At 37.2% G+C, this 13,273-nt stretch overlaps 1 protein-coding gene across 1 annotated transcript in view; it reads right to left on the bottom strand.

Annotated features, from left to right (window-relative positions):
- The window catches only part of alpha-Man-IIb (alpha-Mannosidase class II b), a 951,837-nt gene that overhangs the window by 253,505 nt on the left and 685,059 nt on the right, over positions 1–13,273 (bottom strand). The gene's annotated exons all lie outside the window — the stretch shown is intronic.

The raw sequence follows: 13,273 nt of genomic DNA, 5'->3' as shown, positions 1-13,273 counted from the left end.
CCTAATATTCACTGTATTAAGGGTAGTTACTTACTCTTAAATTATCCCACTTCCTGTCAACCTTGTTCAACACTTCCCATCAGCTTTCACGGTCCCCTCCCATTTTTATCTCACTTGATCTTTCCCGCATCATCGTCTAAATCCTTTAGGGAGATGCAGCTGCTTTGTGGTTTTCCCTATCCCGCTCGTATCTTTGCTCGGACAAGTTGCCTTTCTCTCGTAGGGCTCGCATTCAGTTTCAATTAGGGAGGAAATGTGTCTGCTCTATTTCATACTCACACGAAATACCATCTAAGGGAGTCAAAATTGTTCGGGTGGGCTTCCAGGTGACAAGTTGAATATAGTCTCTCTCTTGCTTTCTGATCACAGATGTAGGTCCCTGGCCTCATTTTTATTAATGTAATCTATGCGCTTCTTGAGGTACGAAGGATATTTTATTTTGACTTAAATATACTTATAGATGAAATTATTGAGAGTTGTAACTGACTCGATGCTTTAATCTAATCTTGTTCTTTCTTGTCGATACGATTTAATATCCACAGATGGGAGTCAACTTTATGTTTGAAATATATACAGGCGAATTGCGTAGATAGGTACTTTAGTGATTTTACTAATGATATTGATAAAGTGATTTTAGTTTTACCAGTGGTATTTAAATTTAACTTAAGGTTTAAAGAGCTATTTCCTTCCACTAATTCCGTGGAATGTAATTTCGAACATTGCATGCGTAAAAACAATATGAGAAACAAGGTATTAGAATCTCGAAAATCAATACTGGGAGGTCGAATCTACAATCTACAGTATTAACGTGAGTGATAAACACGGAAATATATCATTTAAGTGGATAATGAGTGTGCACTCTACTGAGTGTACGGTACTTTAGATTACCGAGACTAATATTTGCGGGGCGCTAACACAAAGTTTGGATATTAGATTGATGAACTGGAGCGGAAAACCGACGTGTTCCTGCGTCCATCAATCATGCCTATATTTTAATCCCACCAACTGCTCTTACCTTGACAATTATACCTTCACGAATGTACGCTAGGGAATCAAGCTTCGCTGGGATTTTGCGCCGAATTTCATGAACACACATCACATTTTGCAGCTATTTCAGTCACGAAAGCGCCGAGTAAATGAGAGAAAAAGGGTCGAGACGAAAATGGCAAATGAAAAAAGCCCTGCCTGCATGGCTCTACCTTGATGTACTTAAATGCAATGACGGATTTTTGATGCAGATAAATTTGTGTAGTTTCACTTAAAATATTTCCCAAGGTGTGCATGTGTCACTCCCTTCGAACTCTTTTGCTCTTTCTGTCTCGCTCTTAAGCGATATGAAAATTTTAGCAGTGTAGCCAGTCTCGCTCAAACTTTTTCATGAAATGTAAAGTTTCATGTAGTGAAATATCGCTTCCAAGGGATTCCGTGCCGTTCCACGCGAGGCTGCTTTCTTTTCATTCTTTCAGCGCAGCCAAGGAATAAACTCGATGTAAGTCGCTGAGAGGAGTCAGAAAGCGTTTTATCTGGTAAGCTTGAAAATTTTAAAACCTACATTTCACCGCTCAACTGGGGAGACTGGTGAAGATACGGATAATCCATAATCGACCCCCCTCCCCTTTTTATCGGAAAGGAAGGGGGTAAAGGTAGGGGAAAATCTTGCAGTGTCTGTATCGTTACAATGACGTTAGATCCATCCTTCCCTTTTATGAAATCCGTACACTGCTGGACACACAATTTCTCGTCGGCAATTCATGCGTGGGGTGCATTTGACGATATATAATACATATTTTGATTTCTCGCACTAGTGTCACCGTGGACGGCATTGAGGAATTAAAAAAACTGAGGCGGATGAGATACACGAATGCTCGAGCTTATATTATTCACGCTGATCTATCTTGGTTGAATATAAAAGAATACCCAAATCTCACGTTTCCCCTTCCTCCAAATCTGAGATTTCGTCAAAATCACGTAAATTCGAAAACGTACGTGACGATTTTCCTCGTTTAACGCTTAAAGGTATTGAAAAAAAAACGGAAAACTCGCTCCTGTCTCTTCGTTATTTTTCTCATTTTTGCAAAACCGATTCGGTGGCTTGGAGTTCTGAACTTAACGTGGCGGAGGTTCTGCTTTGGTAATATACGTCCACGTCTCCGACTATGACTTAATATAATTCTCTTGCCTTACGACAAATGTGTTTGAATGGAATCACACTCTCCGGTCAAAAACAAATGCTCTGAACATGTTATAGTAACACTAATTTATTTCCACTAGTATCTGCAATAGAATGCATAATCCCCATTGTATTTTTTCGCGATTATTCAAAGATATTTATACTATGGTATTTCATAAATATGGTGAATGGCATATGCTATAAAAATGTTTATGTTAATAATTTTACTTGGATCCACAGAATTTTTCATTTTAAACAATCAGTCGGTTAAACCCTAAAATTATGCTCTTGTGAGTAATATATACCTGTGTGTATATATATATGTATATATATATATATATATATATATATATATATATATATATATATATATATATATCACACACAAAGGACGAACACAGGAGAGGTGGCGTTTGGCGGGATTTCGTGTTTGAATGTGTGTGTATATATATATATATATATATATATATATATATATATATATATATATATATATATATATATTTACATATACATATATAACATTTGGACGGAACAATAGAGCACAAATAAAAGGAGTCTTACTTGAAAAAGACTCTGAGAAGGCCGAAAGCTCAAACAATCGACAATGTGAGTGTCCTTTTAAGTGTTACCTATTTTATATGTGTTCTATTGTGCCGTCCAAATGTTATATTGCTCTTGTGAGTGCTTCAACATCGTCGATATATATATATACATACATACGAGGGTCATCCGGAAAGTAGTACCCGTTCGTGCCGCATGAAGTGCTGACGACGCGAGTAGCCGCTGGACGAGGTCAGATAGCTTCAGTGGCTTGTCTGCCTTCTCTGAGCCAAGTTGCGTGACGCTAGCATTGCCTGTGTTGTTTCTGTGATTGTTTACAATGTTTAAAAAAATTGAGAACGCCGCCAGTTGTGAAGTGAGGGCAGTGATTAAATTCCTCAATGCAAGAAACGTTCGCCCATGTGATATTCATCGCCAATTAAAGGAGGTGTATGGAGACAATGTAATGGACGAGTCGTCTGTTCGGCGGTGGTGTCGCAACTTCAACATGGGGAGGGGGAACACACACGACGATGAGCGTTCGGGGAGACCGTCTGTCATTACAGACCAACTGGTGAGCTCAGTTGACGAATTCGTGAGGAACGATCGGCGCGTCACAATTGATGACATCTGTGAGCATTTTCCCAATGTTTCTCGAACAATTGTTCATGAAATTGTTAAACACCATCTGCATTATGCAAAAATTTGTGCAAGATGGGTCCCTCGCGTATCTCAATGAGCTGGCGGCGAAGGACTATGCAGCAGGAATACAGAAACTTGTCACACGTTATGACAAATGCCTTAATTTGCTTGGAGATTATGTTGAGAAGTAGTTTAAAGTATCCTCTTTCAAATAAAATTTTTTATGTTTGTTAATATTTACTTTTGTGTCTTTATTTCACGAACGGGTACTACTTTCCGGATGACCCTCGTGTGTATATATATACATATAGTATAACGTACATTTCGTAAAAGGTTCCACGGTACTTAGACTTAACTTAAATCCATTGATTTGGTTTTGCAGATATTCTTGGGAATATTCACTGAAATAAATTTACCACGATCCTTGTTGCTCTAAGATGTTACTTATTTTCCCCATTACACTCTCGTTTATGAAGATTTGGATAGATTAAGTATGTTACGAGAGGTGTCGGAACGTAGCTTAAAATACATTGAGGTTTTAAAATTATTAATGGGGATTTAATATGGTGATTTTAAAAGTCGAATACCTAATTATAAAATAATAATGCGACAAAAATGTAGCATATTTTTTTTAAGCTTCAATTTTTTTTCTTGAAAACTTGACTTTTTTTCTATGATGCTTAGCACCGCTTTCAAGGAATCTAGTTAAATTAGATGGTAGGTACCTGAATGGATGGGAGTAAATATGAAAAATGCACATACGATGGATGTTAAAAGTATTGGACAGCATCCGTGTCCAATCTCAGGGTAACACCAGCACTTAAGCAGCAGTAGACCATTACCCTCGCGTTTTTTCAAAAAACGAATACTTTCCCATAAAAAAAGCGGGTACGTAAGGAGTTTGTGCACAAAAAGTCTCATAATAAAAATATCAATCAATGCACATAAACCGAATGAGCTTAAAGATGTTAGTTTGTGGAATACAGAATTGGTGGCCAAGTGCTTAGGGTAAAAACTGAAAAAAATAGATTGGGGGAGAAAAAAAGGCGAAACTGTTGCGTTTATATGGCTGCTATTGGACATCATCAATTGAACTAACGTGCAATTCACACTTGAATGTAGGTGAAAATATATGACCGTGTCCACACACGATCTCGCGTTGCGAGTTTAAATCTCGGGCGATGCACAGAAAAAAATTCTAGGCATTTTCCGGAATTACAGTCATTACGGCGAAAATCCCTATCCCCCGTTTGCTGCCCCAATCGATGACTCCGGGGGAGGGAGGCAGTAAGAGAAGCGACCTGCTTTTCCACCAATCGAGAGGGAGTGGGAACGAAAATTTTTACTGCGGCGAAGGCGAAACGCAGGCCTGTGGTTGCCTCCTCATCTTCTCTTTCGTCCTCTCTCAAGGGATTTTCGGAAATATCATCTCCAACTCCCAAATCCAATCCCCCACTACTACTACTACTGCCTTCTCCATTCCTTAGATCTTCACGCCCTCCTCTCCCTTTTATTTCCGACTGCCTACTCTCTCTCCCACTCTCCTTTCCAATTCCCTTGCCTCCCCACCTTTATTTACCTCCTCTCCGTTCCCGTCTACACATATATCTATCTCGCCTTCTCTATCCTTCCCTCCTAGCCCCACCATCTCCTTGCTCGATATCCATCACTTTTGAACTCCACGGGAACGCCGAGGGCAGAATGGAGAGGAAGGAGTGGTCGAAACTTTACAAATGAGCAACAAAGGAAATGAATGGTCGGCAGTGGTAGGTATATGAGAGTTCAGATTTGGATGATATCGACTGATTAATTTGGATTATGTGTACGGCGAATGCACGCGCAGCACTTTGATTTCTCCTCATTTCTTTGATTTCCCGTTCCCTTCATCGATTCATCAACTGGTCTTACACAAAACTAAGCACAAGCTTTCATACGAATTTAGATTTTTTGCTGTTTATTTATCATTGGAATTTTCCTAATTATACCCTGGTACTTCAGATGCCAGAACCTATTGAAAGAAGTATGGTCAGTGCAGGCAGTCAAATTAAGTAGTTGCACAAGCAAGGTTTTTTTATCAATCACTCTCGGTTGCAAGTGAACCTGATAATGCTGCGAAATCTATCGAGCCTGATAGAGCTATATTTCCTTCAAATTTTGTTTAAAAAATTATTTTAATTGGGTAAATTATTGGGGATCATTCTTTACACTATAAGGTTCTTAAGGAAAGGAGAAATTCTCAATGGCAACTACTATGGAGTCACTTCCTAGTGAGCACATGAATACAAAATTTAACAGTGTAAAAAAATTAGTCCTGAACAGGAGTCCAGATGAAGGCGAATTACTTTAGCGCTGTGATATTTTTGTATTTTTTAGGGAATTTATTCCCAATTTTTTGGGTATATATATTTTTATGAGATACGCATATATATTTAATTATTTATTGGTTCCTGCATTTAGACTTTTTTTAGCTAAGCACCTTCCCATATGTAATTGTGTAAGAGTTCTTAGTTACATAATTTAAACTGTGTAAATCAAATCACATAAAAATAGCATCGTTTATACTAAAACCAGCCGGTGACACCCGTTAAATGAAGTTGGTGTTTTTTAGCAAAGTCCATTTCGCTCTTCTGCGATCAGAATACTCGTAGACAAATTGTTTCCATGGCAAAATACGGACTGTACTTAACATTTATTATGTTACACACACTATTTTTAACATGTCCTTTCATTTTTGTAATAAATGCCCTTGGACGGTGATAGTTTTCTGTCAACTTTAAGGGTAAACGTTAGATACTTTACAGTTTTAAATCATGCGTTCATATAGACTAATTTTTAATAGAATTGACTTCCTAGATACCTCTGTCTGATTTTAATTGCTGGGTGTTTTGATTGACACCACTTTCTCTGTATTGTTCCCAGCGCGAACACCATATGAACCCTTGGTTGCCTAGGCATGTTATGAATCATATGAACCCGAGGAAAAACACCACATTTTATATAGAGTGGAGGGAGGGGAGGATGCCACGAGAGACTATACCATCTGTTAAAAAGTGAGCGTGCTACTTCCTTGCATTATTGCGTTTCGTTATATTATTGATTAATTATTGTGCCTCCCCATTGTGGAAAATCGATTTATATCAGTCGCAAATATTATTATGAGGACCAATTGAAGCTATCAAATCCATGACTGTGGTTTATAAGTTCTCATCAATTGACTGTCTGCGGCTCTCATCTATGAGCACGCTACTATTTCAATTCGTGATGTGCTCCTGTAATTCTATTAAACAGCGCCAAACAGCATGTTAACTAAACTAACATATGAAACCTCAAAAAATTATTGTAAATTAAATGTGTTAAATAATGAAATAAATAAAAAATACATCGTGACGAAAATTTTACTGTGTGAGATTAATTGATTTTATTTTGATCGTTCTATCAACTCACACTTTCGAAAGAAATATAATTTGTTTCAAAGTGACCTGGAGAGTTAACTTGTCTGCATGAGATATGTGTCATACATGACACAATTTTTTAAGTTATTGAAGAAATTATTTACTCTTTACTTTCACTTTTTTATTAGTTTACTTTGATTAATGCAATATCCATTACTAGAGATGCTAAGACTGCCATGGCGATGGTTGCCCATATTTCGCAAGATGTTGATATACCAGATGGGAGAAAGTTAACAAAAAGAAGCGGAGGCTGAACCTCTGGAGGATTGATTTCGGCGGATGAATATGTTAACTATACTAGGTTCGAACGCTAGGTATTGCTATCAAGCATCATTTCAACAAATACAGAACTCTCATACGAGGAAAAAATTCCCGTGATAAGTTTTTGACGCGAGATTGATGGTGACGCCAAAAGTCCGGTTCTTTTGAGCATTAATCTCCAATGCGGCCGCCCCGAGTTAATTCTCATATTTACGCAAATCGAATAAACTTTCAAGGCAGATACCTCAAACGAGGCGGTGGTGAGATCAAGGGAGGGGAATAAAACGAAAATGGTATAGGACAGGGCAAGAAAGAGGAGGAGGATGGCGTGTAGAGAACTGGGGGTGGGGGGAAGATCAGTGTCTTTTGATTGATCTCCGACCATTTACCGTCGGAGTTTTCAAATTTGTCTTTCAAAAACTTTGAGGCGGGGAGGGTGCGAGACCATTTCCTGTAATGATTTCTTCGTAGAGAAAACTTTTGGCGGAAGCATTGGACGAGCCAGAGCGGGAGGAAGTGGTGGGAGAGAGGGGACGGATAGAAAAGGAGAAGAGAGCAAGAGAGAGAGAGAGAGAGGGGGCAGAGAATTATGGGAAGGCCTTAAGCATTGCTTTCTAAATAACGGACGGATAATAATTCATCTTTCCGTTCCGTAAAATCTTCAATCCTCTGGAAAACTGCGGAGGGGTTGGCAGGATGGGGGAGGGCGTGAGCATAGGGATGGTTAAGGCGCAGCAAAGAGCAGGAGTTGGGAGGGAAAAGCAGGTCTGTTCTGTACATTAGCGGTCTTTCCCTAATTGCGTTGATTATGGTGGGCCCGAAAACTTTTAATGCGGGTTTAAAAAGCGGTTTCCTCCATGCGTCTTCACTTGCCGGGTTGGAATACTTTTATGGGCGGGTGCTGTGGAAACGCCGGACATGATGAATTGTTTGTAGATTTTTAGCTTGAAAAAGTTTTTGGGTAGGAGGGGATCAAGGTTATAACCTTGAGCACATCGCTGGAAAAAATATTCCGTATCATAAGGAGTCATATTGTGACGCATAATGGAATATACTCACGTAAGGCGTTCACAGTTTTAAAATTTCCTTGAAAAGTCCAGTTTTTGACCTCGAGCAATGATCACTTACCTGCAAACGAAAAGATACCTGATAATGAGTTCTATAATTTATCGACAAAAGATCTGAACATATTATTACATAATTATTTTATCCAAACCACAGGCTATTCTTTGTAAGTGAAAATTCGCCCTATACAGAGAGATACTCACTACTGCTCTCAGATTTCTACAACATCACCGATATCATCTGCATCTAATTCCATGGCTAACAAATATTAAGTTAAAATGAGTGTAGCGTATCGTAATCATTGGTAGATACTCACAGAATAAATTTAAAATAGGATGGTTGAATAACGCTAATTAGAATTAAACGCATCGAAGGATTTTCATTACGTAGGCAGCCACCAATGTAACTACAAGAGAGTCAACGTGAAAATGACGTACGTGTACTTTGGAGCACGGTGTCAGCCACACTGTGTATATTACAAGCGCGCTCAATTACGTCAATATCATAGAATAGTATGCTGCCACTGTAATTTCCATTGTGTGAACTAACGAATGAACAGCATAATCCAGATCGTTGTCAAATCACAAAGACTCCTGTATTTGAGAGATTGAGCGTGCCCGCTTTGAGCCAATATTTTGACGTTAATCATCTTTTTTAGGGCTTCGTAAGATAAATAAACACGAAATTACGGGAACCAATTTTGTAGAGAGACATACTTTAATCATGACGGAATATATGGAGACCGAAACTGAAGAAATTCAATTAATTTTCTTCCACGAATCTGAGACCGATGTTAACCGATCACGCTGTAATGCCAGTTTAATCTGTTTTATATTGTATGAAAAGAATTGACACATTAAGAAGTCCAATAAAACATGATTAAGGACACTTTCGTAGTCTTTGATATGGATTTAAAAAATTGTTAGGTTTCGCAATCTTTTCATATGGCACCGACGCACCCTGTCCCATCGAGGATCTTACATGCTATTGACTTTTTGTCTTTTAACAATTATTATCTCTTCGATGCACGTGTATTGTTTGATGACTCAGTTAAGGAGATTACATTTAGTTGTCAAGTATACGTCATTTTCATCAAATCATGCCCTCCTTTTGTAGTCCTAAGGGCACCATATCAAATGCCTAGAATAAATGGGGTCTTACCAAGCTAATTTTAATAGAAATTGAAATCGAACATCCAAGATTTTATAAATGCTCTAATGACAGTAAACGACTACCACTAGAAGAATGGTGCATGCCGTTCTCAGTAAAAACTAATATCAGGTGTGCTCTTATATAAGAGTGGTTACAGCATTAATAGCAGTCAGTACCTAACCACCTTTGTTCAGCCGATACTAATAAATTTGTGAATCAAAACAGTCGAAAGTACTGATTCAACATTTCATTTCATTTCGGTTATGAAACAGTCAAAAAGAACTTTTGGAACACCTTTGAAAAATTAATAAGAGTCTTACAGGGCTTAAAACCTTTTTTCATACCTTATCTGTTTAAGAAATGCGCATGAATGTGTGTTACATTAATGCCATCCCTTGTCACTGCATAATAAACTAAAGTGGCAACTTTTGCAGTCATGACCGAACCTCCTTTTGATGTTCATAGTTTGGAGAGTGTTGTAAGGTACCTTCATCTTACTTTGATAAATTATTCACCCATTTTCTCGTCATTTGTCTAAAAAAATACTTCTTAAACTACAGTACTTAACAACAACGTTATTCGATATTTTAATCTCCCTATTTCCTTAAAATGCCATAAAACTACCGTTTTCAATTGCGGTAGAGAGCAATTTTAGCTATAACTTGATTTCAATTATCTCCGTTCAAAATTCTGTTGAACTTCGTTTGTATATTTGAAAGAGAAATGCTCACATTACCTTGAAATTGCTTGATGATTATTAGACTGTTGAAGTTTAATTTACAGCTTAGCTTGTTTGTGTCCAAAATTTGCCGTCGGTATTTATTTAATCTGGTATCTCAATAATTCTAATGCGCAAAACAGCGAAAAAATTGTCTAATATTGGTTATGAAGTAATAAAAAAACTATTTCATATCGATATCATAGCATTTACTAATGTTGACAGTGAAATGGTTTTTATAGATAGCCGTTTTTCAACCAAGGCAACAAACATTTCCGAGATAAAATGAACAGTGCCAAATGTGAAGTATGTATCTGAAAATAATTTCTTCGAGTTAAAAATTATCCGCCTGATAATTTTTACCCTTAAAAAAACTAAATGAATACAGGGAAATTCGCCGGACAATATTTATAAGATATGCAAAGTCTTTTTTTATGCGTGTTCTGACTGGTCGATAAATCCTGAATTCGTAAAATAACTTATTTTCGTTCACATTGCCTTCGTTGGCTCGTTCGAAAGCTAATGAAAACATAGAGAAATGCAGTCGAATACATAAAATCCCTTGCGATAAAGCTGCAAATATTATACCTCTGGCAAGGTTGTGTTTTCTGATTGTCTCATTGCACAGAATATTTCGGTGCATATGTACAAATTATAGTGCATGATATTATATATCCTAGTTCGATGGCAATGTTAAAAAATTATCGATTTTCATACGTTAACCTAAAATATTTTATTCTGATTATAAGACGGACCAAACAGTTCATAGTCAATTTATCCCTACTCGCATAATGATAATGATTTTTGTACATCCTAGGTCGGGGCTAATGCCTAAAGTGCCCTATGTACGACTTAGTAATATTTTCTTTTCAATATAAAAGTATGCATTAGTCTCTTGCTTTTGCGGAGCATTTTTTTCTTTTAACTCTCTCTCTCTCTCTCGTCAATATGATTTTACACCAGACTGGTATTCCATTAAATGTTTTCCATCAAAAGAGAAAATTTTCCTCTTCATCAATGTTCAAAATATGTGCAGACATTAAGTTGGCAATTAATGGAAATGCTCCGGTTTTTAAAAAAATTTGTCTTAGCCTTTGATATTCTATTAATCGTATTTTTGATTGAAATCAGTTTCGTTAAATTTGTTTTGGTTTGATTACCTTTTCCAGTGCAATTTCTTTTAATAGCACTACTCATAATGTTATACCTAATGATGAAAGTCAGAAGCTCAGTTCACCTATCAAGTAATAATATCTGACTGGGAATACGTATATGGTTACACACATTTTATTCACCACGAGTCATTTTATATTTCACCATGGAAAGTTGAGTGCCATGGGGTACTTACAGATTCAGACACCCAAATGATATTTTGAAAGGCGCGTATTATTCTATTCCCCATCAAAATATACAAACCCTCAAAAACAATGTTAGGGTAGGCGGGAAAGAAGTAAACGGGCATCCTTCGTCGCTTTCTACGCAATATCTCTGTGCTCCTTTAGGAATTAGTGAAAGCATTTCTACACTCTCGATTAATCTTCTTACCTTGTTTTGCTTTCCCTTGGCGTGAAGTTAGGATGATGAACGAATGAAGAAAAAGGCTCTCCTGACTGCTCTAGAATCAACATACCGCATGCGTGAACGTCTGTTAATTAGAAAGAGGGGCGAATGAAATGCGAAAAAAATCCCGAAAGACTAATTTATGTGAGCTGTGCTGGGAGTGAGGTTAAAAAAAAAGGATGAGGGCTAGTTCTGAGAGAATTTTCTAATTAATTTAGCGTCTTATTCTTTACACCCAGCCCTTATACAAAACTTTTCATTCTCCATTTATTCTTCACAGCTTTAATCTCGCGAGAAATTTGAAGACAGGAATACGCATGCGAAATAATTGCCTTTTATAGATTTACACCAGTTGAAAATAATAATACAAGATAGCATACTTTTGAGTAAAAGTTTGGTAATGGAGATACCTCTACTACAAAAGTATAGGATAATTGGAAAAACACCGTAAAAACGGGACCTCTTAATACCAGTCTCAATAGCACTTATTGATTTATGCTTATTTGAGGAATGTAATTCCGTATCTGTTATGAACTGCATCATCAATAATTACGGGCGGTCACGGAATGTCATTTGGACTACTTACATGTACGAGGAGGAGTAAACAACGGAATATGAGCAATTGGGAAGAATTTTATTTATTCGTCTATATCAATGTTATCCCCTTCGATATAGTCCCCATTATGTATTATACACGTATACCTGTGCTTTTTCCAATCCTCGAAACACTTCTGGAACTTGATCTTTGGTATAGCTTTTAGTTCTCTCATCGATGTTTTTAATCTCATCTAACCGGTCAAACGACGGCCCCATAAGGTTCTCTTTATTTTTGGGGACAGAAAAAAGTCACACAGGGCTATTCATGTCAGGTGAATATTGGGCCTGGGACATCATTACAGTGCTGTTTCTGGCCAAAAATTCACGAGCAAGCAGGGAGTGGTGTGAGCAGGTGCATTATCGTGGGGGTGCAAAAGCCATAAATTGCACTGCCACAAATACGGGCTTTTTTTACGTATTGATTCACGCAGACGGCGTTGAACTTGCATGTAGTACTCTTTATTGATCTCTGACCTTATGGAAAGAACTTATGATGCAATATGCCGTGCCATATGCACTATTCTAAATTACAAAATTCTCATTACTTTTTGAATACAACTCGTATTGATAGTCTTTTCGGCTACAGAATTTCGCTAAAAACTTATTTAATTTGGAAATCAAACTGAACTTGATCCATTAATCTCCACCAATTTAGGATTAGCTGTTAACTTTGCAAAAGTAAAATGTATTAGTTGATTTAAATAAAAATAGTAATTTTCAGAAAGAATTGTGATTGAGTGGTTTAGACTCATGGTTGAATGGCAGTAGAGAAACTTCGCGATGGTGCTACAAAAAAGGGTTTCTTTACAGGAAAAACCTATATTAGGCATGAATATATATTAATACATTTAATATTTAATTTGTGTGCAAAAATACATGCGGCAAATCACTTGAGAACCCTTGAAATATATGACCATTTAAAAAGGATTTGATGCTTAACATTTATTTTATTTGCGAAAAAGGTATTGTATGATCGTTACTGATTTAGGCGGAGTTTATTAGGGGCTATAAAGTCAATGAATTATCTTAGCTGACTGGTTGAGAAAAGTGTTAGAAAATATAAAGTTAAAAATGCGTGCACCCGTTGGGAGAGAGATCATTGGTAGCGAGAAC

This window comes from Hetaerina americana, unplaced genomic scaffold, assembly GCF_022747635.1.
Source record: "Hetaerina americana unplaced genomic scaffold, ioHetAmer1.1.p SCAF_50, whole genome shotgun sequence".
NCBI lineage: Eukaryota > Metazoa > Arthropoda > Insecta > Odonata > Calopterygidae > Hetaerina > Hetaerina americana.
Note: the sequence above shows the minus strand (reverse complement) of the source record. Positions and strands in the feature narration are given on the sequence as shown.